This window comes from Ceratotherium simum, chromosome 13, assembly GCF_057802395.1.
Source record: "Ceratotherium simum simum isolate JZ-2026a chromosome 13, ASM5780239v1, whole genome shotgun sequence".
In the NCBI taxonomy this organism is placed as follows: Eukaryota; Metazoa; Chordata; class Mammalia; order Perissodactyla; family Rhinocerotidae; genus Ceratotherium; species Ceratotherium simum.
The window spans coordinates 2,389,437-2,413,323 of record NC_141912.1 but is presented as its reverse complement, the minus strand read 5'-3'; the positions used below and the strand labels follow the sequence as shown (position 1 = coordinate 2,413,323).

At 41.2% G+C, this 23,887-nt stretch overlaps 1 pseudogene; it reads right to left on the bottom strand.

Annotated features, from left to right (window-relative positions):
- Nucleotides 1-19,599: 19,599 nt before the first annotated feature.
- On the bottom strand, nt 19,600-22,337 carry LOC101409168 (protein ZAR1-like pseudogene; annotated as a pseudogene).
- Between the last annotated feature and the right edge of the window lie 1,550 nt (nt 22,338-23,887).

The window sequence follows — 23,887 nt, the reverse complement described above, 5'->3', positions numbered from 1 at the left end:
TCACAGGTCCCTTAGGGCTCAGTAACAGTTGCACAATAATGTGAATGTACTTAATGCCACTGAACTGCACACTAAAAAATGACTAAAATCATGAATCTTATGTAAATTTTACTACAATTTTTAAAAGTCATTCTGGGCCGGCTCCGTGGCTTAGCGGTTAAGTGCGTGCGCTCTGATGCTGGCAGCCCGGGTTCGGATTCCGGGCACGCCCCAAGGCACCACTTCTCCGTCCAACGCGAGGCCGAGTCCCACGTACAGCAACTAGAAGGATGTGAACCTACGACATACAACTATCTACTGGGGCTTTGGGGGGAAAAACATGAATAAATAAAATCTTTAAAAGTCATTCTGGTTGCTTTGTGGAAAAGAGGCTAAGAAGTCAGGAGTGGAAGCAGAAAGACCAGCTAGAAGGTGACTACAATAGCCTAGGCAAGAGACGGTGGCTTAGACTAGAACAGCGGTGGAGCAGATGCAGACAAGGGGCCCATTTGGGATATCCCAGCATTTCCCAGTTAACATCATTAATTTGTTCCTGAAAATCAGATGTTCTAAGAAAAAACACAAACAGCCTATTTCCTATTGTTTGTAAATGGAAACAAGTTATACTACATTGCAAGGCAACCCCTAGCCCCGAACAATTTCCCAACACATATCTACAACACAGTGAAATGTCTATATATAAGTAATGTCTATGTATAAGTAATAGACAATGTTAGGATGTAAAATGCTTAAAACCTCATTTCCTGATCTCCAAATAATTACTGTGACTGTGTTAGATATCACATGTTAATTTGGTTTGTAGACAGTAACAACCACAGCTTGTGAGCTGTAACATAACATTTTGTTTATAGTGGGCCATGGCAAATAACACACAGCAATGGATTCATTTGCTTAAAAAAATGCAGACAAAAATTTACAATAAAAAAAATAAGACTATTTCCTGTAATGAACTGCCACTGGCCATATTCACAAGTTCTAGAGATCAGGGCGCAGACATCTTTGAGGAAGTGAGTCTGTCTACTACAGTGCTGGAGACGCCAGTGTGGAGGAACGAAGAGAGCCTGAGCCCTCTGTGATGACACTGAGCTGCTGAACCTGGAATCTCTTATCTCTGGATTTCTTACTACATGAAATAATAAATTTCCAAATTGTTTACACAACATTTTTTTAAAAAGCATTTACATTAGTTTACTTTGTGGTTTTCCAACTGATATTAGCAACATCTTCATATTTTATCCCATTGATACTTCTTAACTAAATTTACACTTGTGAACACCCAAGAACAGACTAAAAATTCAGGTGAGTTACAGCAAAGATCTCAGAGAAGCAAGGGAAAAAACCCTTATCTATGGATAGTCTACCAAATTATGATCACTGCTTGGAATATTTTAAATTAATCTGTATTACTAAAGCATATTTTTGAGAAGAAAGACTTGCTGTATATATTTCAAGTGCTGAGTTATAAGTACAAGAGCTGATCCATATTAATTTAATATGAAAATACAACATGCCAGCTTTTTCTAAATTTACTTTTTCTAAATATGCATCTAAACTAGATGTCTCAGGAGTCCTCATTAATAAAACATTATGTTGCTTCTGAGCAGAAAGGAGCCCTGGGCAATGGTGTGGAAAAGGGAAAGAAACTCCAGAGTCTGGTCTGCTCAAAAGGAGAATTAAAAATACCCACAAGAAGAAAAATGAGAATTATAAAAAATACAACAGGACCTTTTTTCTTCAATCTCTCCTCTTTTCTCTTTCCACGTATTATTTAACACATGTTGTCATAATAGGCTCTCAATAAATATAGCAGATACAGAATGAATGAATGAATGAACAAATGAATGACTAGAAGGGCTCACATTTGGGGTCATGTCTATGGAAGGTATAAAAAGCGTAGGAGGAATTACTCAGAAGCATAACAGTTTTAAGTAACTTACCTCGCCTTCCACACACCCTCCCTATCCTTAAGCAGATCTGACAGTTGGCAGGGGTGCTAACGTCCCATGGTGAGCTCATCTTTTAATGTAAGACCCTAATTTTGAAATCACATGTACTCTATTGGGTTTTTATTTTGTATATTTTATGCATCAACATATAATATTAAAAAAAATTTATAGATCCAAAGGATTTTTTAAATATAATGAAAACAAAGTAGACCAATTAATGTGTGAACAACAGTCAAAAAAAATAAAATAAGTTTAGTTAGTGCTACACAGGTTCACTCATTCCTCAATTAGGAAGTGGAGTCCAAACACCCACTACTTATTCAACCTACATCCTAGTCCTGACTCAGTCAGAAGCACGTTTTGATACTGTAGGGGGCTTAACTTCGCCATTCAGGACCTCTGGTTCCCTGACAAAAGAAGGTTGGATCAGAAGGTTGTTATGGCTTCTCTCAGTTCAAAACTCCATACCATCATCTTAGAGAGTGGCAGTTTGAACTAATGTGTAAAGAAGTACAAATACAAAGCACTCCAACTAGACTTTAACCACCACGTGAGAAATCCTGGGCTGTTCTCCAAGTCCAAGGAGACAGAATTGCTGAAAATAAGTTGTGTTGCCTTATGCGTACAAACCAAAATATGTTTTTAACCAAAATATTTGATTTGTGTGCTCATACAGACATACTTTTAGTTATCTACCACCAACTTCCAATATTACAAAGTTATTTTAAAGTCTAAATCTATAATTAATAGTTTGGGGGGTTTTTTGTTGGGTTTTTTTTGGTTTTTTAGCTCGAAATTCTAAAATCTTGCCTAGGAATAAAGATGTCCCTGTCTTGGGGCATTTATGCTACTCTTCAAGTTACATATGTTGGAAAATTTAAGTGTGGTATTATCATTTTGTGCAGATTTAGATATTTTAGCTGGTATACACTTTCATGGAGATTTCCCTAAACCAACCCCCCCCTTTAAAGCATGTGACTCATTATAACTGCACAAATGTTGCTTATGTGTATTTCTTCCATGCAGCTTCTGTTGTTTGCAAGTACTCTATTCAAAACTAACACAAAAGTAATGTCAAATGCAGCCATATTACAGAGATAGACACAAAAATGTTTGGTTAAATTAATTTCCAAAATCAGATGTGTGGTTCCCAACACATTTATTGGGAAGTAAATGTTTGCAGTAAAAGGATATGTACAGATATGAACAGCAGGGCCTTTATGATTAAATCAGTGTAACTCCATTAAACTAGTAGTGTTCTATATCAATGAAGAATGGATTTAAACTACAATGAATCAGTAACCGCAGACTCTCACACTCTACCAGTAATTTTAACTTCCCTTCCACCAAACGTTTAGTGAAAGCTGCCAGCCTGAGATATAGACGGCACAAGTAAGTTTCACCCTCTTTTCCTTAATTTGTCCCCACGACAGGTATATTTCAAAAACGAAAAGACAAAAAAGTTGGGACGAAGGGTATTTACAAAAAAAATTATTAGCACCACAACGATTTATAATTCCTGTAACTTTCGTAAGTATATTGGAAATGGTTTGTAGCTATATGTGATCCTAGTACTTAGAGACTCATATAAAAAAAGTCACATATAAAGGCACTTATCTGTGAAAGTCATTGGCAAAGAGAGGGAAAGAGACTGAATTTTTAAACAATAGAGTTTGCACCATCCTGCCAGGTGATGTATTTGTATAGCATAGTTGCTGTAACAGACACGATGTTGGCGCAGACAGCCTTTGCGTCATGAGGCCAGCAGGTGGCGGTATTGACTGCACACCAGGATAGTCTAAACCAAGCTGCAACTTCTTGTGTCCAAAGAGTAATTCCCAAGAAATACAAATGAGTTAATCTTATCCGTGTTTTGAAACTTTCAAAGATATTACTCTATCCTATCAGAGACTACTGTGAACCCGTTTGTAAAGCCTGATGATCCATCTCTTTCTTTTGGCTCAGTGTATTGCACTCAAGAGATGGGAGCGTCCTTCATCCCCAAGCCCTAGTTACTGATGGGTAATATCCTCTTTATCTGTTTCACAGTTAGAACAGCACCACTGTTTACCTTGCCCAGGACAGAGCTTTGGAACTACATGGAAATTTTCCTATGAACATAGAGAGCAACATATGCGTGAGAGAAAAACTAATCCATATCTGGAGTTAGAAACCTTAAAATAGTCCAGACTGTTCTTGGATTAATTTATATACCCACTGTAGTCATTTAAGTCAGGATCTTCTGACAAATTTCTCTTTAATTGTATTTTTTATTGTATTTTTATTTGATATTATCTTATCTGTGTTTTTTTTAATTTGCTTACTAAATGGAACAATCTCTGACATCAGGACTTTGAATCATGTCAACAAGATAAAACAAAATTGGTCATATTGTCAAAGACATTTATAAACATAAGTACTGGTGCATCATCTGAATAAAATTTTCTCATTCTTTTTTGTCACCAAAGTTTTCAGATTTGCTCTACACGTTCCTTTCAGTCGGCATCGCTGGAATGCTAGATGAGTTATCTATCCCTTTAGAGTAGAGCAGGGATTGGCAAACTTTTCTTAAAGGGCCGGAGAGTAAATATTTTAGGCTCTGAGAGCCAAGAAGCAAAATTGAGGATGTTATGTGGGTCCTTGTTTAACCACTTAAACACGTAAACACCATTCTTGACTGACAGTACAATACCCAGTGGCAGGCCAGACTGAGCCTGCAGGCTGCTGTTTGCCAACTAGTTGCTAGAAAATAAACTCTCCCATGGGATGTATGTATATTTTTCAAGCAAAGTCTATAAAGACTCTCAGAAAGATAGACTATAGCCTATATACTATGTGAAAATTTTTCTGTTTAAAAAATTTTCCTGTTTAAAGCTGTATAGTAGAATTTGATACTAATCTTTCAGATTTTTAAAATATGTATTATTATCATTAGGAAATAAAAATCTTAAACCTAAGATGAAAAAATTTGGTCCAAAAGACACTGGTGATGCTGATCAGTGGGCTGGGTGTAGTGAGGGGAGTGAGGGACAGGGGTGCTAGAGAGAAATTAGCCAGAAATACCCACAAATAAATAATCCTAATGCTACGTACGACCTACGCATCTCAGCATATGCTTTCCAGTAAAGGCCTGAGTTTGAATCTCTTTAAAAACTCAGTGTTGGGCCGGCCACGTCACGTAGCAGTGAAGTTCACACACTCCACTTCAGCGGACCAGAGTTCACTGGTTCGGATCCTGGGTGCAAACCTACTCACCGCTCATCAAACCATGCTGAGGCAGAGTCCCACATAGAAGAACTAGAAGGACCCACACTAGGATATATAACTGTGTACTAGGGCTTTGGGGAGAAAAAAAGAAAAAGAGGAAGATTGGCAGAAGATGTTAGCTCAGGGCCAATCTTTGCCACCCCCCCCCAAAAAAAAAAACCATCTCCAGGTTGTTGAACTTGAAAAAAATAAAATGTTTTAAAAACTCAGTGTTAATAAGTTTTCATTTAAATTTTAAAACATTTTAATTTAAATTAAAATTTATAATTTTAAAAAATCCTGAGCATGGTAGGCTTTTAAAGAAAAAATTCCCCTTCTTTCAGACTTGGGACTGTGCGGCGAGCCCTCCCAAGGCCAGACAAAGGAGCACTGGGAGGTGGGCTGGCATGGATGTCTGTCCTCCATGGGGATTTGAGGGACTAATGAACTGGTCTGTAAAACTCACTTACAATGAAATGTGAGTTTCGGCTTCACAATTTCTTTCTCTTCCCTTTCACCAGGATGATAGGATATTTTGCAAAGTAGATTAGCTATCGGGAAAGTAATGATATAAAATAATAGACTCACTCAATAATTATTTTATCTTTGATTTTGCAATATAGTCAGAAATATTCTCAGAAGCCTGCTTTTTAGAAATGAAGAAAAGAAACTTGAATAAGTATGCCTGCGTGCTGGGCCCTGACTTAGAGCTAGGAGGCACCTTCAATATCATCCAATCCAACCCCCTTTTTTGCTATGGCCCAGAGAACTGGTGTAGTTTACTGAAAGTCATACAGCAAGGAACTTGCTGGGCTTATGTATCATCTGCTTAAGACAAACTTTATAGTTCGAAGGGTAGAGCTAAAAGCAAGTTATTTTTCTTTCGATGAATGGGTTTTTACTTAGACTCACAAGATAAGCATGAGATACAAGCTAATTTGAAGGCCTCCTAGCATTTTCCAGAGACCCAGTAAAAATGGAAATTAATTAATGGGTACAACTCTCACCACTCCAGACTGGTTCTGATGCACACTGTAGAGAGTTGTAAGGGCAGTGGCTTTGCTCAGGCAGTCTGTAGGTGCCCAGGAACCTGAATCCCACCTCCTCCAGGTGGGGACCAGTCACACTGTGTCTGGGGGTCTCCGATCATGGCACAGCCCAGCCGCATGTCTGCCTCAGCCCATTCCAGACAGAAAGTCACTGGGCCCTCCCTTTGGTGGAATCAAAGGGAAGCATCATGAGAGACCAGGCATTTCAAGGCTGGGTTCTCTAAACACAAACAACAGACAAACCCTTAAACACGAAAAATAAACAAAAGCCTCTCACACCTTGACATGTAAACATATCACACTGCTTCATTACAGTCAAGTCACATCAGCGAGTGTTGTCTTTGGCTTTAGGGCTTCTACTTTACGGGACACTCTGTGACCCATAAAATAAACTTTTATCACAAAGTGGTACTTTCTTAGGGGGGTTCCAGGCTGCTAAAGAGGATTACCTTTGGACCCCTACCAAGGTGGTCTCACAGTCTGGATTCCAGGGGACTAGAACCGTTTTCATTTTGCTAAGTCATGCCGCCTTCTAACCCATAACCTCATTACCATCCAGCCTCTCCACTTATCTACCCATCTATTTCAGAAACAAACAGGAGGATGATTTTTTTAATTTTACCTTATTAGAAAAAAATTTTTTCCAACATGAAAGCAGACAAATGCCAACATCATGCCAAAAGCAATGTGCAAACTGGCTTGTCGATGGCAATTATGGAAGCTTCTCTGCCCCCTCCCCGCCCAACCCCAGCCAGTGGCCCTCTTCCCTCCCACAAGGGAGAAAATCTAATGCAGGCACCACGTGAACAGTCACTAGTGCCCCTACAGTGGACAACAATTGTCCTGTACACCCAGAATAGGAAAGTGTTCATTCAAAGCACGTGGTCTAGAGGGGGCTGCCATCACAGTGCCCACCATGTGCTCCTAGACATTGGCTGGGCCAATCAGAGCCCATCCCAGAAGCTTTTCTAGTGTAGCTGGCCTGGAAGAGCTTTTTCTTCTTTGTTTGCAAGGTCTTAAAGAAGTGAGCCTGAATCTCCTGGGGCCCGACACTGGCTCTGTGATGGAGCCTGTCTGGAGTAAGAGAGACAAGCAGAATCAGAGCAAGAGGCTGAGATATGAGAGAGACGGAGAGAGTCCTGGCAGCTCAAAGTCTCTGATCCTGATCGCCTCTGGCCCCACCCTTGTCCCCCTCCACTAAGTAAACTGGTGAATCTACTCCTTTGCTTCACGACTATGAGTCAGAATTCAGTTACTTGCAACCCAAGAATCCTGACTAAAACAGAAACCACTGCAGGTCCTGTCCACCTGCTACTTCAATGTAGGCAGGAGTTAACGTATAGTTTAGTAGGACAGTGGTATTACTCGCCAGCCAAACAAAAGAAGAGAGTATACCTGATCTCTTTACACTTTCTGTCTGAAAAAGTCCTCTCAGCTACTGGCATTTGGAAGGAGAGCCAGGCTCTGCCACACGCTAGTCTTTCCGTAGGGAGCCCCCTGTTGATCAGCTTGGGCTGCTGTAACAAAATGCTGTGGACTGAGTGGCTTAGACAGAGATTGATTTCTCACAGTTCTGGAGGCTGTAAAGTCCAAGATCAAGTTCCAGCAGGGTTCAGTTCCTGGTCAGAGCTCTCTTCCTGGCTTGTGGATGGCCGCCTTCTTGCTGTGTCTTCACAGGGTGGAGAGAGAGACCGTGAGTTCTCTATCGTCTCTTCTCAGAAGGACACTAATCCTATTGGATCAAGTTTTCACCCTTACCTCTTTTAACCTAAATTACATCCCTAAAGGCCCTATCTCCAAACACAGTCACATTGGGGGTTGGACCTTCCACATATGAATTTTGGAGAGACATACACATTCAGTCCATAACATTCCCCATGTGAGAGAGGACCCCTTCAGATGCATGAAGGCCAGAACAGCAGCAGGTGTTGGGGGAAACGACAGGGTAGGAGGCACAGAGATCAGATCAACTGTTGTTGAACAGTTTACTTCAACAAACATTCGTGAATTTTTTGCTATCTACCAGGACCTATGCTAGCACCCAGAATTAATAAATGGATAAGTTACGTGGCCTGCCCTCAAGGAGCTTTCTGATAAAAGAGAAATCAGCCAGCAAACAGGTAAATTCAACATAATGCAACAAATAATCAGACTGGTGTGTTCAAGGTGTGGTGGGAGCCCAGGGGAGAGTCCTTTTCCTTCAGGACCCACAAGTGAGCCCCACGGGTGAGATGTGCAAAGAGGTGACAATGGCATTCTAGGTGGAGGGGTGATGTGCTGTGCATGGGCACCCGAGGAATTGCCACATGAAAATGTAAGCTAGGAAAAGGACACTGCCAGGAGGGCAGGGCTAGGTGGGAGAGTAGGGCCTACCACAAACTTTGCTCTTGTGGGCATTCTGGAGGCCCTACGTGGGGGAGATATTGGTCAGGATTTTGTGTCGGTTACATCATGAGGGTAGCTGAGTGGAGTCTTGGAGGGGACAAGAGCAGACATGGAAAGACCAGTTTAGGAGAAGGCTGTGACTGTTCAGACAAACGTTTTGAACTAAAACGGTGGTCCTAGGGATGAAGAGACAGATTTGAAGAATATTTACCCTATAAAATGAGTAAGACTTGGTGACTGATGGTAGAAGGAGGAACACGGAGCAGACTAAGAGGATTCAAAGTCCCATCCCTGCCCCCTTTCAACCCCCGACCCCAGGTCACTGGGTAGAGGTGATGCGTGAACCGGGAACAGGTGTGTGGGGAAGGAGCCGTCCGGTGGGTGTAGAGCAAATGCACAAGACAAGACAAACACACAGAAACACGTTTATCTCTACAGTGCTAACTTACATGATATGAGCCATTAGAGCAAAAGGTGCCTGAATTGCAACAGGAAAGAAGGAGAAAAGCGCACTTGGGAAGATTTCCATGGTTTCCAAAGCGTTAAATGAAACCTAGAAAGTACCGTGGCCCTACGCACAGGGGGAATGCGCTGGAGGCCTGTGAGCTGAAAATCGCCTGCCCACCTCTTGTTTTGCCCCCACAGGGTTGGTTTGTTGTTTCGATAAATCAGGTGCCAACATTTACAAACCAGCTTTTCTGTGGAAAACCTTGAATCTGGTGTCTCGGTGACAATGCGTGGCGGGCACAACACCACACCTGCCTTCTTCTCTGGTAAGGGTCAACTGAGCTGGGGAGTCAGCGCTGGGCCCTCCAGCCCAGGTGGCCCACCGCCTGACCTGAGAGTCTCCTGTAAGTGTTAGAGTTGGCCATCTTCCCCATAGCACCATAAAGACAGGAGAAAACAAACTTTGTGTCATCAACCCTGGTGAGATTTTTCCCATAATTATCATCTAATGGAAATATAAATCTCGCTCTCAAAATGCAAGGCTAGGACATTTTCTCAAACTGACTACTGGGCTCCCAAAGTGTTTTGTTTTAAACTAAATGTAACGGGCCAGCCCCATGGCTTAGCGGTTAAGTGCGCGCGCTCCGCTACTGGCGGCGAGGGTTCGGATCCCGGGCGTGCACTGACCCACAGCTTCTCCAGCCGTGCTGAGGCCACGTCCCACATACAGCAACTAGAAGGATGTGCAACTATGACACACAACTATCTACTGGGGTTTTGGGGAAAAGAGGGAAAAAAGGAGGATTGGCAATAGATGTTAGCTCAGAGCCGGTCTTCCTCAGCAAAAAGAGGAGGATTAGCATGGATGTTAGCTCAGGGCTGATCTTCCTCACAAAATAAATAAATAAATAAATAAATAAATAAATAAATAAATAAATAAATAAATAAATAAATAAATAAAATAAATGTAACAATGCCAAATATTTAGAGATATTTTTATTGGGATTCTATACATATACTATTCTAGCTATTATTGAGAATGATATTATAGCTATCACTTTTTTCCAAAAAGTTCAAAATGTTCTATTAAATCCTAAAGCAAATTTCCCCCAAGCCTACACCCCTTGTGATCCTAATCTGGAGTCTGCGTCAAATTAATGAGGGGGCAAAGGTCTAGTCAGAGCAGACATGACTTGTCAGAATAGGGAGTCCTCTGGGACTGGGCATTTACTATCACAATTCCATTTGCAGAGCAAGTCTCTCTTTATTCAATTTGCAGGGGTGGTGTCAGAGGGCAGAAAAGACTGTTTTTCAGGCAAGGGCCCAAGGGTCACAGTTAAGGGATGGGAAATAGGGAAAACTGAGGGTTATTTGAAATTTCTACCACCTGTGTGGTCTGTTTACTCCGAGGAAGAGGCTGACCAAAGGTGGCGGGGTTTGATATAGAGAGAGTACCTACTATCTTCATGGATAGCACTTGAGTGTTTCGGGGTGCGACAGGGTAATAGGCCCTTGTTCCTTCTTTGGAGTACCCTCGTTGGTGAGAATTGAGGGATTTTTCCTTGTGTCCATTGTGTGTGTGTGTGTGTGTGTGTGTCTGTGTAAGATGGGACTATCTTTTTTCTAATTTAGGAGACCTACAAGCATCCTTGTCAGTAGGTGGTTGGTTGGGGAGTGGGCCAACTAGCTGTTTGATCTGCCAGGCTACAACTTTCCTCTGGATCCTGTCTCATTTTTGCTCTAAAGCACTTTCCAAAATGTTCTGCCAGATATTGCAGCCCAGCTAAAGGGGCTAGTTCCCATTCTAATTCCTGTTTTCATATTAGGCCTCCAATTTCAGGCTCAACTCCATGGACAGAACGAGATGAAGGCACTGCTGTTAACGTCAGGGTCTTTTTTAACTCCCGAATGTTGTCCAAGGGTATTTTCTAATCCATCTTGAAAATCTCTTTTAGTTCCATTTTTTGTTTTTATTGTTTTTTTTATTGAGGTGTAATTGCCACACGACGTTATCTTAGTTTCAGGTGCACAACATAATGATTCAATATTCGTATACGTTGAAAAATGATCACCACAATAAGTCTAGTTAACATTTGTCACTGCACAAGAAAAGAAACAAAAAAAGTTTCTTTTCTTACAATGAGAAGTTTTAAGATCTACTCTCTCGGCAACTTTCAAACATGCAATACAGTATTATTAACTATGTCACCACGCTGTACATTACATCCCTATGACTTTATTTATTTTATAACTGGAAGTTTGTACCTTTTGACCTCCTTCACCAATTTCGCCTACCCCCTACCCCGACAACCACTGATCTGTTCTCGGGAGCTTGGTTTGTTTTGCTTGTTTGTTTTTGGAGGGTTTATTTTGGTTTCACATATAAGTAAGATTATATGGTATTTGTCTTTCTCTGTCTGACTTATTTCACTTTGCATAACACCCTCAAGGTCCATCTTTGTTGTCAAAAATGGCAAGATTTCGTCCATTTTTTTGGCTGAATAATATTCCATTTTTTCCTTATCCATTCATGCCTAGATGGACACTATGGTTGTTTCCACATCTGTGCTATTATAAATAGTGCTGCAGTGAACATGAGGTGCATATATCTTTTTGAGTTAGTGTTTTCATTTTCTTTGGATAAATACCCAGAAGTGGAATTCTAGATCAAATGGTAGTTCCATTTTTAATTTTTGGAGGAATCTCCATACTGTTTTCCATAATGGCTGCACCAATTTACATTCCCAGCAACAGTGCACAGGGTTCCCCTTTCTCCACATCCTTGCAACACTTGTTATTTCTTGTCTTTTTGATAATAGCCCTTCTGACAGGTGTGAGGTGATGTCTCATTGTGGTTTTGATTTTCATTTGCCCCAATGCTTAGTGATTTTGAGCATATTTTAATGCACCTGTTGGCCATCTGTACATCTTCTTTGAAAAATGTCTATTCAGATCTTCTGCCCGTCTTTTTTTTGTTTTTGTGGTTTTGTGTGTGTGTGTGTGTGTGTGTGTGTGTGTGAGGAAGATTAGCCCTGAGCTAACATCCATTGCCAATCCTACTCTTTTTTTTTTTTTTTTTTTGCTGAGGAAGATTGGCCCTGGGCTAACATCCATGCCCATCTTCCCCTACTTTATATAGGACACCGCCACAGCGTGGCTTGATAAACAGTGCATGGGTCCGCACCCGGGATCCGAACCTGCAAACCCTGGGCCACTGAAGTGGAGCACACGAACTTAACCACTACGCCACCTGGCCAGCCCCTCTGCCCGTTTTTTAATCAGATTGTTCGTTATTTCTTGCTATTGAGTTGTATGAGTTCTTTACATATTTTGAATGTTAACCCCCAATCAGGTATATGATTTGCAAATATTTTCTCCCATTCCATAGATTGCCTTTTCATTTTATGGATGGTTTCCCTTCCTGTACAGAAACTTTTCATTTTGATGTATTCTCACTTGTTTATTTTTGCTTTTGTTGCCTTTGCTTTTGTTGTCAGATTCAAAAAATTATCACCAAGACCAATGTCAAGATGCTTACTACCTATGTTTTCTTTTAGGAGCTATATGGCTTCAGGTCTTACAGTCAAGTCTTTAATACATTTTAGGTTAATTTTTGTGTTTCATGTAACAGTTTCATTCTTTCGCAGGTGGCTGTCCAGTTTTCCCAGCACCATTTCTCGAAGAGACTTTTTTCCCCATTGTATGTTCTTGGCTCTTCTGTCATAAATTAATTGACCATATATGCATGGGTTTATTTCCAGGCTTTCTATTCTGTTCCATTGATCTATGTGTCTGTTTTTATGCCAATACCACAACTGTTTTACTATAGCTTTGTAATACAGTTTGAAATCAGGGAGCATGATGCCTCAAGCTTTGTTCTTCTTTCTCAAGATTTCTTTGGTTATTTGAGGTCTTTTGTGGTTCCATACAAATTTTAGGATTGTTTGTTCTATTTCTCTGAAAAATGCCATTGGAATTTTGATAAGGATTGCATTGAATCTGTACATTGCTTTGGGTAGTATGGCCATTTTAACAATATTAATTCTTCCAATCCATGAGCATGGAACATCTTTCTATTTATTTGTGTCTTCTTCAATTTCTTTCATTATTGTCTTATAGTTCTCAGTATACAGGTCTTTCAATTCCTTGATGAAATTTATTCCTAGATACTTTACACCTTTTGATGCAATTGTAAAATGGATTGTTTTCTTAATTTCTATTTCTGATAGTTCACGAGTGTATAGAAATGCAACATATTTTTGTATACTGATTTTCTTTCCTGTGACTTCACCAAATTTGTTAGTTCAAACAGTTTTTGAGTGGAGCCTTTAGGGTTTTCTATATATAATATTGTGTCATCTGCAAATAGTGACAATTTTACTCTTCTTTCCAATTTATATGCTTTTTATTTCTTTTTCTTGCCTAACTGTTCTGGCTAGGACTTCCAATACTAAGTTGAATAAAAATGGTAAGAGTGGGCATCCTGTCATGTTCCCGATCTTGGACGAAAAGCTTTCAGCTTTTCACTGTTGAGCATGATGTTAGCTGCGGGCTTGTCATATGTGGCCTCTATTACGTTGAGGTATGATCCCTCTATACTCACTTCATTAAGAGTTTTTATCATAAATGGATGTTGAATTTTGTCAAATGCTTTCCCTGCATATTTGAGATGATCATAAGATTTTTGTTCTTCATTTTTTCAATGTGGTGTATCACATTGATTGATTCGTGGATTTTGAACTGTCCTTGCATCCCTGGAATTAATCCCACTGGGTCATGGTGTATGATCCTTTTAACATACTATTGTATTCAATTTGCTAATATTTTGTTGAGGATATTTGCATTTATGTTCATCAGAGATATTGGCCTGTAATTTTCTTTCTTGTGGCTTCCTTGTCTGGTTTGGGTATCAGAGTAATGCTGGCCTTATAAAATGAGTTTGGAAGTGTTTCTTCTTTTTCTATTTTTTTGAAGAGTTTGAGAAGGATTGGTATTAATTCTTCGTTGAATGTTTGGTAGAATTCACTGTGAAACTGTCTGTTCCTGGACTTGTGTTTGTTGGGAGGTTTTTGATTACTGATTCAATCTCCTTACTAGTAATAAGTCTGTTCCGATTTTCTATTTCTTCATGATTCAGTTTTGGTAGGTTATATGTTCCTGGGAATTTATTTACTTCTTCTAGTCTGTCCAGTTTGTTGCATACAGTTGTTCATAGTAGTCTCTTATGATCCTTCATATTTTCTCTGGTATCAGTTGTAACATCTCCTCTTTCATTTCTGATTTTATTTATTTAAGTTCTCTCTCTTTTTTTCTTAGTGAATCTACCTAAATTTTGTCAATTTTGTTTATTTTTTCAAAGAATCAGCTTAGTTTCATTGATCTTTTCTATTGTCTTTATATCTCTATTTCATTTATTTCTGCTCTGATCTTTGTTATTTCCTTCCTTCTACTAACTTTGGGTTTTGTTTGTTCTTCTTTTTCTAGTTCTTTGAGGTGTAAATTTAGGTTGTTTGAGATTTTTCTTGTTTCTTGATGTAGGCATTTATCACTATGAACATCCTTCTTAGAACTGCTTTTGTTGCAGCCCATAAGTTTTGGTATGTTGTGTTTCCATTTTCATTTGTCTCAAGATATTTTTTAATTTCTCTTGTGATTACTTCTTTGACCCATTGATTGTTCAGTAACATGTTGTTTAATCTCCACATATTTGTAGTTTCATCTTTTTTGTTTGTTTGTTTGCATGATTAAATTATGGTCCAATAGGTTTCTACTGGAAATGTTTTGTATATGATTTTTAGGAGACTTTAACCTATATTTTTGGCCTTATCTTGACCTTCAGTTTTATTGAAGAAAGAGGGATCCTGTAGATCCTTTTCCAGGTCAGTCCAATCAGCTTTTCTCATCCAGAATTCAGCATCTGAGGTGCTGACCAACATGTGTACAAGTTGATATAGGTCATGTAATCCTAGGTCATATGTCCCCAAAAGAATTATAAATTCTGGTGTGAATATTTGCTGGTCTTGTTTGGGTTTAGGAAATCTTTCACTATAGTTCTTAATTCAGCTCAAATCCAAGGATTAAATTCTATAGTTGTCTGCATACCTGACTCATGGGAAGGATGGACATTTAGAGGCAACTGCATTTTTGGGTATTAGGAGAGTTGTTTGGAAAAGGTAGAAAGTCTGGACAAGGAGAGGATGAGAGGAGTTTGATAGAGGCACAGAAAGAGAGTGATCAGAAGGATAAGCAGGGAGAAAGACAGCTGGATATTAAAATGCTCCTAGTTTGCTCTTGCTTAAGTTTGCTGAATTGCTCATTAGCTTTGGGCAAAGAAGCTTTCAGTGAAGCCATTTTTGACTCAAAATTTTATTTGGAGACCACTGCATACCAATCAAAAAATGCTGCCAACTGGGTCCAAGAAATATCGTTCCTGTTCTTCTTCTCAAATGAATAATTGTGTTCAAATCAAATGCTCCCCAGAGTCACCACTGGAGGCCCAGATCATCCCTGGTAAAGTTATGCCATTTAGAAAGATAGGCACAAAAATTAGGGTCATAAAGAGAGTACATATAAGAGGCAGGAGGTTTTCCAGGTAAAGGAAAGGACTTAGACTTAGACAACCCCATGAGAGCTGGCAACAATTGGTAGAAATGTAATGCTTGTGCAAGACATACTTGGGTGCCCTGCCAGAAAGTTAGCCACCTCCAAATGCAGACCCCACAATTTGTGCCCCTAGAAGGCAGAAAAAGAGTGAGAATACTCCTTCTAGATCAAAGCTAAGCTCTCAGGACACAAAATCAAGACAGAAGGAGAAGCTCGTCCTGTTTAATTGGTGACCCACAGCAGAGTTTGTCCAAGTTGGGGCCGGCCCCACAGCCTAGTGGTTAAGTTCAACATGCTCCCCTTCAGTGGCCCAGGTTCGGTTCCTGGGCACAGACCTACACCACTCATCAGTGGCCATGCTGTGGCGGCGACCCACATACAAAATAGAGAAAGATCGGCACAGATGTTAGCTCAGGGCGAACCTTCCTCAATCAAAAAGAGGAATATTGGCAACAGATGTTAAGTCAAGGCAAATCTTCCTCAGGAAAAAAAGTTTGTCCAAGTAGATGCTGGTCGGGTGAAAACTGCAAACACACTGGTCTGTAAGGTCAACTCAAACAACAGGCTTATAGAGCTTATGCCTATGTTCTACCCTGTGATTTCATTCTTATGACAGCACAACACAAAACAGTAACACAAAGGGTAGCAAAAGGGGCTGAAAAAGAATGGCCTGACTCCACGAAGGATGCCAAAATATGGGAACAAATAAGAAAACCTGGGTACCAAACTGAGAACAAATAGCCAAGGAACTCAAAGCAGAGAGAGTGCAGTGTAGACCCAGTACTGACTTAGCACATCAGTACCATGAGCAGCAAGGCACAGGGGTCTCTGTGGGTTCCACACCTGGTTGAAGGCTGGAGTCTGTGGCAAAAGGCAGTGCAGACCATCTCAGTGGGACCTCCACTATAACTGTGGAAATAAGCAAAGACCAACTAAATTAGAAAAGTAAAGCTTATTTATTCAGAGCCTGCTATAGCAAGGGAGTCATCCATCATCACTTATGTTTGGCAGAGACTCACAGGCAGGCAGAGGAGCAGGAAAGCTTTAAGATGGAATAAATGGAAGGCTTCAGGTGTACCCTGATTGAAGGTTGTTGGCATGGGGAAGCCGTAGGTAGGCTAACTAGAGGTGGAGCATCCCAGGTGATTGGGTAGGGGTACACATTTGGATTTCTTCAGTTGGTCTTAAGTTGGAAACAGGGGCAAAAATTAAGGAAGCTATCAGTTATTAATCAAGTCTTGGCCATTTGGGGACAACTGTTACAGAGGTTATTGTTTGGCTTTCCGGACTGGTTGCCGCAGACAACGTTTGACTTTCTGGACTGGTTCCTGTAGATAATGAGTGGTTTCCTGGGCTGGTTGCTGCAGGTCCTGGGTCAGAGCTCTATTTTCATATAGACAATGATCTGGCCATTGTCCATTGGTATAGTCAGTCTCTCAGCACAGAGCCTCTAACCCAGCAATTTCACTCCTGGAAATTTGTCTTACGTGGGTGAAATGAGCTGTGTACAAGGTTACGAATGGCAGCATCATTTTGATAGAAAAAAGAAAAGATTGAAAACAACCAAAATGTCTGTCATTGGGGCACAGGATAAACAAATGTAGGGGATCAGAATTGGCCACCCCAAAATGCGTCTCTTTGGCATGAGGACTATTTTGAACTGGTTAATTTCAAAAACTGCAGACATGGGAGTAGCCCTGAAAAGTAGAATTTACCCTTTGTAAGAGACGTTTACATTTGTAAGGAAAATCTCCATCTGCAAAGTTACCTCCCTCTCTGTACCAGGAAGAAGAGAGGATGACTTTATCTCTAGAAACTCTTATCAGTGCTGAAGGCGAGGACTTACATCTGCATAATAACCTTACTCGTGTTTACTGTGCTTTTCTGGTAATCTCCCATAACTGACTCCTCCCACCGCCAACATCCTCCTTTGTCTTTAGCTGAAGATGGTATGTAAAATGACTGCCTCCATCATTCTGGCGAGTTGCTCAGTTTTTCTGAGTTTCTCCCAGGTAGACATGTTATAAAGCTTTGTTTGATTTTCTCCTGTTATTCTGTCTCATGTCAACTTAATTTTTAGCCCAGCCGGAAGCACCCAGAGTAGATAGAGGATATCTCTTTCTCCCCTACACAAGGGAGTGTACACCCCTATAATGGAATACTAAATAAATGTCCCCTTACTTGTGTTCCCAAAGACCCTTACACAGGTTTCGATCACAGCACTCACACGTTATCCAAGTACACGTCAGATTTCTCTAATGCATTCTTAAGGACTCAAAGCAAAATTCAGCTTTATTAATCTTTGTGTCCTCTCAATAAATATTTGTCAATTGAGAATGAAATACAAATGAGAATGAAATACAGGGTACCTGTTGCTTTCCAACCAGAGGATAGGCGGTCATAAAAAACAAGGTAGAGTTTAAATTTCACTAATAAAAAAACACAATTCCACAAATTAAAGCATTGTTTTTGAGGAACAAGTTTATTCTACCATAAATTTGGATGTTAGAACATTTACAGGGCCGGCCCTGTGGCTTGGTGGTTAAGTGCGCGCGCTGCAATGCTGGTGGCCCGGGTTCGGATCCCGGGTGCGCATCGAGGCACCACTTCTCCGTCCATCCTGAGGCCGAGTCCCACATACAGCAACTAGAAGGATGTGCAGCTATGACATACAACTATCTACTGGGGCTTTGGGGGGAAAAAATAAAATAAATAAAATCTTTAAAAAAAAAAAAGAACATTTACAGAAGCAATGTGGCTGTTTAATTCAAATTAAATAAGATTCTTGGGACATTAAAAGAAGGGGTCAGCAGATTTTTTTCTCTAAAGGTCCAGACAGTAAATATTTTAGGCTTTAAGGGCCATACTGTATCTGTCACCTATTCTTCTGTTTTTTTATTTGTAACAAACTTTTAAAAATGTAAAACTTTCCTTATTTAGAAAGGGCTATGTAAAAACAAGTCACAAGCTGGATTTGGGGTTCACAGAGTCCTGTCTAAAAGCCAAAGTTCACTGACTTCTTTCTATTCTTAAGAGAGCATTTTGGAGAAATATCTAAGTATGAATATCTAAATATCATTGGAAGGGCATAAAAGGGACTTTTTCAGGCAAAAGAACAATACAAGAAAGGAGATTGAAGTGACTACTGAAACTTCAGCATCAGAACAACCTGGAGGACTTGATGAAGCTCAGATTGCTGTGGGGCCAGTTCCCAAGTGATGCTAATGCTTCTTGTCCAGGACCACATTTTGAGAACCACTGCTGTAGAGATGGAATTACTGAATGAAAGCCTCCAATATCCTTATTCTGTGCCATCTCTCCTTTGCTGTGTCATTAAGACTCTTCTCCAGCCTGCAAACAATGCTCCTAGGTGTTAATCCCCCACCGAGCTGCAGTATATTAGGCATTTCGTGCACGTCACTCTGAAACTTCAGTCTCACCCAACTCTGAGGACAAAAGGAAGAGAATGTTGTCAAACCAGTAGCATCCCCTAAGGAGCAGCCCTGGAACAAGAATACAGCAAGAATCTAGGAGTGAGATTTGAACTGAGAACCTTCTGTGTCCCTCCCTGTGGTGAGCCCTGTGTTGAAGGCTGCTGACTGCCATGAACGGGTGACAGCCTGTGTAACCTGTGTGACGAGTTCAGCGAATCTTCAAGGGCCCCAGGCTCCAAGATGGTTTGAGGTTGGGTCCTTTATTTTTCCTATTTTACATGCATTTATTTTACTCCATTCACATAGTACAACTGTTATACAGCCTACAAAAAGTACAAAAGCCTATCCCATTTTCCAGTGCCAGTTCAGGCTTCAGTCACAACGAGAGTTCCAGCACCCCGTCCACATACTGCATGTCACGTGACCTATTTGAAGCTGTCAATATTGTCACGGGGCATCTGGAGTCTTTGCACGACCACGCAGGTCTTGTCAATGAGGCCTCCTTAGTTCAATGTCTTTTCTATTGAGGACAGGAACAGTGAGTCTTGGAAGAGGTCCGACATGGATTGCTTCTACTCGATAAGGGATAAACTCATTTGGCATTCGAAACAGAGTTGTTTGAAATAAACCTTATTGGTTCCAGAAATGCACCAACCCTAAGCACTCTCCCATCTGATCTTACAATCTTTACACAGTGAAAATAGCCATATTTTGGTTCCAAAAACTGGAATTTGGACTTTCAGGGCACGTCGGCAGCATCTCCCTGTGGCTGCTTGCTCTTCCCTTCCCGCGGACTCCCAGCATCCTCCTGCCCCAGCGCATCCGGCTGCCCCAGTTCCTCCTGCCTGTCATTTTCTGACTGCTGGTGGCTGGCCTCCGCAGGGCCCTCAAGCACCTTCCTCTCTTGTCTTCCCCATCATTCCTCAGTTGGATCAATCCCCTGCAGCCGATCACCAGCTAATAGACTCCCCAGGCTGGCAGGGGTGGCTTATGGCCCGTGCTGCCCTAGGGGAAGCACGTGCGCAAAGTGCAAGCCCCAGCGAGCATGGCATGAACTTGTCCACCTGCAGGCTCACCTGTTGGCCTTGCACAGCCGCAGGCTCAGGCTGGAGTTCATCTGGGAGAGAATGGCTTTAAGCTGCGCCCTCTTGTATGTGTGCATGCAGTAGTGGGAGGCATTCACGGGCACCAGCAGCCCTGGCCTGGCCAGGAAAGTGGGGGAATGGGTGTTTTGCCTCCAGTTGGGCCGTTTGTGCTCAGAAATTTCAGGCTGGGCCAAAGGCAGTGTGTCCCTATAGCCCTGGTACAAGCCCTAGGGAATATGGACAGAGCTCTCCATCCGCTCACAGCATCCTGGTGCAGTTTCTTTGTGTCCTCATTTCACTTTTCACCTTCATCTGCCTCTTCTTTCTCCTGATCAAGTTGGTTCTCCATCCCTTTTTGGTGGATTCATACGTTGGTGTCTGGTTTATTAGCCTTCCGTAAGCCTGTTAAATCCAGCCCTGGTGGTCTAGTGGTTAAGATTCTGCACTCTCATCATCACGGCCCGGGTTCATTTCCCGGTCAGGGAACCACAACACCTGTCTGTCTGTCAGTTGTCATACTGTGACAGCTAGGTGTTGCTGTGATACTGAAAGCTATGCCAACGGTATTTCAAATACCAGCAGGGTCACCCATAGTGGACAGGTTTCAGCAGAGCTTCCCGACCAAGACAGACTATAATTCCTACTTTTAAAAAGCTGAGGGCCGGCCCCGTGGCTTAGTGGTTAAGTGCGTGCGCTCCGCTGCTGGCGGCCCGGGTTCGGATCCCGGGCAAGCACCGACACACCGCTTCTCCGGCCATGCTGAGGCCGCATCCCACATACAGCAACTAGAAGGATGTGCAACTACGACATACAACTATCTACTGGGGCCTTGGGGGAAAAATAAATAAATAAAATCTTTAAAAAAAAAAAATAAATAAAAATAAAAATAAAAAGCTGAGGCAAATTTTGCTTCTTCAAGGATACAAATACATCAGTGAGTGTGTACATGGGGCAGCACACTCAATCAGAAATAGGCTCTCTAGCACCAGCACTGTGGGATTACAGCGTTCTAGGCTGTGTTCCCTCTCCAGGTACCTGGACAGTGATCCAACCCACAGGTTTGATCTATCTAGACTAGGTAGCACTCTTTAAAGGATTGATTGAGACAAATTGAAACTAAATGATGAAAATTACATATACGTTAGTGAACTGTTAACTCAAGCAAATAATATATTTGGGAGAATATACAAATAATGTGCTGGTTATTAAAAACTACCACAAGTTTTTAATAACTATCCATTTTTTCTTGTATAGTATTAGTAAAACTCTGCCAAGAATAACAAGACAAATATGGGTCTTTTAATTTATTTTTTTCTTCTGATATCATAGTTCTGTAGCACTCACTGATCTACTCATTCATTCAACAAACTTGAGGAATTTTTTTTTGGCCTCATTTTCTCTTTCTCCTCCAAAAATGGAGTTTTTGGGACTCCATTTACATAATCTCTTAGTGTTATACCAGAGGTCAATGAGATTGTCCATTATTTTTTCAATCATTTTTTCTCTGTTATTAAGATTGGAAATCTTTTTTGATCTGCCTTCAAGACAATTTCTATTTGGTTCTTATTTGTAGTTTCTGTTTCCCTCCTGAAATTTCTTATCTTTTCACCTATTATGACTATATTTTCTTTTACATAATTGAGTGTGGTTAATATATGTTTTTAAATCTTTGCCTGTTGATTTCAACAATTTGGTCATCTTGGGTGTCGGTCTCCGGTAATTGTCTTTCTCTTAAAAATGGGTCACATTTTACTGTTTCTTCACCTGTCTAGTAATTTTGGATTGTATCTTAAACATTGTGAATATTATGTTATAGAGACTCTGGATTTTGTTATATTCTTCCTGGAGTCTGTTTTTTTGTTTGTCTTAGCATACAGTTAATGTCGCTGGATTCGAACTGAAAACCCAGCCTTTTGGGAAGTGGCTGGGACGACCAGGCACCCCAGTTTTCCTGGAACTGATAGGGGCTCCTGGGATATGGACTTTCAGTTCTAAAACCAGGAAAGTCCTGGGCAAATTGGGACAAATTGGTCACCTGAGCAACAGTTCAATTCTCAGTTCGGTTCTTTTAGTCTGAGCTGGGGGGCTTGTTTGGAGTCTGCCACATGTGTACATAGTGCACATACCTGATTCATGGATCATCCAGAAATTTGGTAGAGTTTAAAATACAGAATCTTTGCAGGCAAGATCATAACCACATCCAACTTTCTCCAAAAGCACAGAGATAACTTACATTGATGACATCCTCCTCTGAGGAGACTTTTTGACAGACTCATTCAGGACATATACATACTCACAAAGGAACTCACAGAAAGGGCATGGACCACAGTCCCACACACAGTGCAAGGCCCCAGCACCTTGGTTAAATTCCTGAAAATTACTTGATAAGCCAAAGGCCACTCCATCCCTGACATTGTCAAGAAAAAACTATTGACTCTTTCAGCACCCACATTAAAACAAGCCCAGTGTCATTTAAGTCTTTTTGGATTCTGGAGGCAACATATTCCTCATCACAAATATTGCCTAAACCCATTTATGCTGTTACTCACAAATCACCCCTCCTTAAATGAGACTTCCCCAAAAAAAAAAAAAAAAAGAGTTTTTAACTTGTCCAAATTGCAATGCAATGGACACTCCCATTAGTGCCACACACCCACACCCACGACTCCTTCACTGTAAAGGCTTTAGCAGCCTCCTCTCACGCCTCCTGGGGTCTCCAGAACCACTCATAATGGCCATAAGTTGCCCATGGGCTTCCAGGGCAAGAAACTGACCTCCTCAGCCCCAAGCTACATGCCATTAGAGCATCAATTGCTGCGCTCTCATGGAAATAAATGTTCTCACAGGCCCAGAGCCCATGATCCTTCATACCAGCTTCCCATTGTGCCGTGAGTCATGAAAACAGCAGCCTGTAAGCTCAGCATCGCCACCAAGGCCTTCTTGATAAAATGAAATTTTACCTACAGGCTCGAGTCAAACTTGAGCCCTCTGGCATATTCCACCTGTAGGAAGGAGTGATCGTCCCTGTCCTAAGTCCCTTGCCAGGGAGTTTGTGTACTTCTCAAATAGGATTATCACCATCACAAAAATGACAGAGCTCACTGGAAAGCTGCTGCTTTTGATCCCCTAACTGGAATGTTCCTCATAAAGGACAGGAACCAAGTTTACAATTGGCTGAACTTCAGGCAGTCATTCATCTCAGCACTGGATGCTTTGACCAACAATTGGCCCCATCTGCACATTTTTACAGACTCTTGAGCCATTTCCAATGGTCTGGCTGTCTAGCCTGGCCAATGGTAGCAACAGCAATTCCTTATCCAAGATTTCCCCTCTTAGGGTAAAGAATTCTGGGAATATCATGCCCAGATCTCCAAAATGTAAATCAAGTTCACACACATCTCTGCACGTACTAAAGCCACACTGCAAGTCTTCATCAAGACACTCCTTATTCCCTTTGGAGTGTCAGATATCATTGGTAGTGAACAAGGCTCTCATTTCACTGCTCAAAATACACAGTGCTGGCCTCTTGAACAAGGCATTCATCAGAACTTTCACCTCTCTTACTGCTCTAAGGCCTCAGCCCTCATAGAGCATTGTAATGCGTTGCTGAACCAGTTCGCATTCAATTAAATGAAACATGGCACATTTGAGTGTCAAGGGTGGAGTGTCTCTTGGCTTATCAAGTAATATAA